This window comes from Chenopodium album, chromosome 3, assembly GCF_948465745.1.
Source record: "Chenopodium album chromosome 3, dcCheAlbu1.1, whole genome shotgun sequence".
Classification (NCBI taxonomy): domain Eukaryota; kingdom Viridiplantae; phylum Streptophyta; class Magnoliopsida; order Caryophyllales; family Amaranthaceae; genus Chenopodium; species Chenopodium album.
The window spans coordinates 79,546,926-79,552,209 of NC_137836.1; the positions used below are offsets into that span (position 1 = coordinate 79,546,926).

Below are 5,284 nucleotides of genomic sequence, written 5' to 3' on the forward strand. Positions count from 1 at the left end.
AAAAAAACATTTTGATTCAACTTACAACTACTTCCTTTGTTTTTTTTACTCGACCTGTTTCTTTTATCACGCTTGCCAATGCAAAACTTTAACGGTTAATAACTTTAATTCTCTATAATTAAAAAATATAAAAGTTATATATTATGATAGTACTTATTGAGACGAATTCAAAATGATCCAACATAAATATATTTTTCCTTAGATACTATTCATAAAACACGGTCAAAGGAGGGGGTGAATAGTGTAAAAATCACACAGGTAAAAGAACGGAGGGTAAAAGTTATATTATGATAGTTACAACTTTTAATAACACGTGTAAAAGTCAAAACGAGTCAAATAAAAAAGAATGGAGAAAATATTAAACAATAACATACGGAGTAAATAGTTTTCAAATACACAACTATACAAGTACTAGGTAGTACATACTACATAGTTATTTAATATTGTACAATAAAGAATTAAAGATAGCAACGTTGTACATTTTGATTATCGCAACTCGAATGTTGTTTCAACACAACTGTTTTTTTTTTTTTTTTTTTTTTTTTTTTTTTTTTTTTTTTCCTTTTTTTTACCAACACATATTTCGTAATATATTTTTTTATAGCTTGGAAAATACTACGTACCAAATAAGAGTAGCAACACACTCGTGTTACTCGTGTACAGGAGTTGTTTTTTAGCTACAATTTTGATTTTATGAACCCTATGTAAAGTTATTTTATTGTTCTTTAATTGTTATTATTCTCGTCTCGTGTGTGAAGTAACTTGGGCTATTTGATCTAAATGAAAATGTTAAATTTACATGTCTAGAGTCTAGACCCAAATATTGGATCAAGTAAAGCGCATATTGAGCAATATTGAATACTTGCTTGTATTTGATTATAAAGGTAGTAAAAATAAACCAAGAAAATAAATACTTTCTCTGTATTTTTTTGGCAATAATTTGCCTTATACAGTATTTATATGCTTCACTTTAACTAACTTGACGATTTATAACAAAATAAAAGTATAGTCATGTGTGATCTTATTATATTCGTCTTGATTTATACTATTTTAATATAAAATGTTTACAATGTTTTACATATTGGTAATCAAAGATATTAAATATTAAAATAATATATTTATATGCGAATGTGAAAAAAGAGAAGTGTTGCAAGTAATACATAGAATTTATGTTGACAGATAAATCAGTCGGCATTTTTTTTTTCTTTTTTGAAAATGAGTTTCGCCAAAGCTTTGTGGGGGAAGAAAAAACCATATGTAGTACATACTTCCTCTGTATTTTTTATAGTTGCAACAAACACTTCTCTTTTCATGCTTGTTGGGTTGCCGATGCATGTATTCAATCGTTTATACCTTTAATTACCAACATGTAAAAATTATAAATAATTGATATTGAAATTGTATAAATCGATACGAATCTAACAAAATCCCACATAACTATATTTTTACTTCAATATAAATCGTTAAAGCTTAATTAATATATAAATAGTGTAAAAGTTACTGTTGCAACTATATAAAAAAAAAATAATAAAAAAAAGGAGAAGTATGTATTTGTTTCAAACAACTACAAGTGTAAGGGAAAACAGAGCATTTAAAAATAACACAACCAAGGTTACCAAAAAAACAACATATAGCCAAATAGGGGCTAGAATTGGATGGAGCAAATTTCCCACAATTCCTGTAAATTCGTCGACCAATGGACTTTGTCAAAATAAAAAAAAAAACTCTTTCCTTTCAATTCTAGTTTTTTTCTTTCTCCAAAACATTTTTATTATTTTGAGGCCTCTTTCAATTTGAGGCTCTCCTGCCTTCACCTTCTATTTTCCCACCCTAAAAAAAAAAAAAAAAAAAAAACACACACACACACACAAAATCAAACAAAAATTGAAGAAAAAACAAGGCATATCTAAAAAAAAAAAGATTCAAACACCATCATGATCAAATCAATGCATTGGATGAATAAAAAAACAGCAAAAAACATTCACAAATTAGAGCAAAAACTAAAAATTGTTGAAGGTCCAAGATTATTATTACCATCTTCTTCCTCCTACAACATTGTACATAATATTTTTGGCTAAAAGGTTAAATGGCCATTACATCAAACCAAATTTTGAACCCACTTTTTTTACAACCATATTTCCTTTTCATGCTCACCCTATTATTTTCTTCACCAACACAATCCATATCCGATGTAGAAGCCTTGTTAAAGTTTAAAAACTCGCTATCGACACCCGAAGCTCTTAGCTCATGGGATCCAAACACCGGCCCTTGCCTAGACCAAAATGCACGTTGGAACGGCATTCTTTGTTTAGATGGTAATGTCATTGGCCTACACTTAAAATCCAAGGGATTATCCGGCAACATCGACGTCGATGCCTTGGCTAGTCTACAAGGCTTACGCACCATTAGCCTTGAGGACAACGAGTTTTCTGGCCCTATTCCGGAGATTAATCGATTAGGATACTTAAAAGCGGTGTACTTAAACAATAACAATTTTACCGGACAAATATCTCCGGATTTTTTCTTAAAGATGGAGTCATTAAAGAAACTTTGGCTAGCTAATAATGCCTTCTCAGGTGATATTCCATCGTCGTTAACACAACTTCGTAACCTCCTAGAGTTACACCTCGAAAACAATCAGTTTTCGGGTGAGGTTCCCCCTCTTAAGCAACCGCCTTTGGTGTCTTTAAACTTGTCTAACAACCAACTACGAGGCGAAATTCCTACGAGTCTTTTGCATTTTAAGGCCTCTTCCTTTGAAGGAAATCCCAAGCTTTGTGGTGAGGTTATTGGGGTTGATTGCATTACTATAATTAGTAACAATAATCAGTCAACATCCCAAAACTCGACGTCACCTCAAGGAGAGTTGAGTAATCTTAAACAATCTCACAATAATAATCAATTTGTTGGGGTGATTGCCTTGGTTATGAGTATTATTTTGGTGCTTTTGTCCTTAGTGATCATCGCGATTTTTGTTATGAAGAAGAGAAGGGTGTACAAGGATGATATCCCTACTACAACCCAAAATAATGATGACACTAATTCCATTGCCACGACCTCAACCACTACCGCTTCTAACACGAGAAGCAAAGACGGTGTACATGTCAATGAGAGGGCAATAGAGGTAGGCGTGGAACCCATTTTGCAAAAGAATTCAAGCCATTCTTCTACGTCTAGTAAGAGGAGTAACAACTCGGAAAGATCATCAAGAAAAAGCTCGGTAAAAGGTAGTAGCAATCGCGGTGTGTCTAGTAGTGTAGGTGGATTAGGGCAAGGAGATCTTACAATGGTGAATGATGAAAAGGGTGTGATTGTGTTGGCGGATTTGATGAAAGCATCGGCAGAGGTGCTAGGAAATGGCGGTATAGGTTCGGCCTATAAAGCGATCATGGGTAATGGATTAGGGGTGGTAGTTAAGAGGATGCGCGAGCTAAATAGATTGGAGAGTGATGCATTTGATGTGGAGATTAGGAAGTTGGCTAGTTTGAGACATAGGAATATTTTGCCTCCTTTGGCTTATCATTATAGGAAAGATGAGAAGCTAGTTGTTTATGAGTATGTTGCCAAAGGTAGCTTGCATTATCTTCTACATGGTAAGGTTCTTTTAACCAACTTGATTAAAATTTTCGCTTTTATTATGATAAATTATTATGAATATCACCCTTAATAAGTCAAATGTGTAAATGGCAGAAAATACAAGTTTATCTTCATGATATATAAAAAACGTTTATCTAGTGGTATTTTCGTGAATAAATTAACAATTTCTTATTAAATGTGGGCCCATTGATATTGATTTATTTACAGAAATGTGACCGGGATTTTATGCTGATTTATTTATATAAATGTCACTACATAAATGTTTTTTGTTTATCATAAAGATAAAATGGGGCTTCCTTGTGTAAATGGTATTAAGAAAAATTAAAAAAACAAGAATGTTTGGCTTAATAAAGTATGTAGACTACCCAATTTATTTCACGAATTGAATTATCATATATAATCATAATTGTTCCTCTTATAACATTTCGATGAATACATGTGTAAATTGTTGAATAAAATAGCTAGTTTGGTTGTCCAATTTTAAAAGGGAGTTAAAAAGTACGAAAAACTGTTTCTAAAAATTATATTAGATTATGTTCTTTTAAAAACCAAAAGTTTATATAATTAGGTGCATAATTTTTTAGTTGGGATTAACTTTTAGCACATAATTTCTTCTAAAATGTAAGCATTATTTGGTTTGTTTGAGCTTCTATAGGTGATCGAGGAACATCTCACGAGGAACTAAATTGGCCAACACGTCTAAAGATCATCAAAGGAACAACAGAAGGCCTATATTACCTCCACTCTCAACTACAATCCTATGACTTGCCTCATGGCAACCTTAAATCGAGTAACATTTTGATTGACACACAAAACGAGTCATTGCTCTCAGATTATGGCTTTAGTCCAATGACTAATCCTAGTGTCGCGGCACAAGCCTTATTTGGCTATCGAGCCCCAGAAGCCATACAACACCAAACAATATCTCCTACGTGTGATATTTATTGCCTAGGAGTAGTCATCCTCGAGATCCTCACGTGCAAATTCCCTTCCCAATACCTTAGCACAACCAAGGGTGGCACAGATGTTGTGCAATGGGTGACCTCGGCTATAGAAGAAGGTAGAGAAGTTGAACTGCTTGATCCTGATATTGTGTCACATTCGACGAGTTGTAAAGAGAGCATGGTGAAGATGCTTCACGTAGGGGTTGCTTGCACTGAACCTAATCGCGATAAAAGGCTGAGTTTGACTGAAGTAAGGGAGAGAATAGAAAGGGTATGTGTTCAAGGTGATGGAGGTCAAGATCATCTAAAGACTATTGATCTCTTGTAAAGTAACTGATATCTTAGAAGTTATGTTTTGTGCAAAGTTCAAGTCGAGTAACATGATGTATCTGTAGAAAATTGTATCGAAAACAGTTCTAAGGGAAGCTCGGTACATACAGTTCAGAAGATTTCTAATTCAACTCAACATTTAGGTGTAATTTGTTGTTGTATCATCTATAATTTGTATACCAAGATATCATCGAATTCTTTTTTTGTAACGCGAATCATGTTACAAAACTTGTTATTTTTATATACCAGTTTGGTTAATCGACCAACAAAAATACGTGCATTTGTGATTTATCTCCACTGTCATTATTTTTACATACAAACGTCACCGTGTTTTGTACACAAAATCTATTTATATGAACTTAAATTATTTTTCTGAATAAATGGTATAGCTCTAGTGGTCTGGTGCCCAAGGA

At 33.0% G+C, this 5,284-nt stretch overlaps 1 pseudogene; it reads left to right on the top strand.

The window, feature by feature from the left end:
* Window positions 1–2,086: 2,086 nt before the first annotated feature.
* Window positions 2,087–4,869, top strand: LOC145625473 (pollen receptor-like kinase 3 pseudogene; annotated as a pseudogene).
* The last annotated feature ends 415 nt before the right edge of the window (window positions 4,870–5,284 follow it).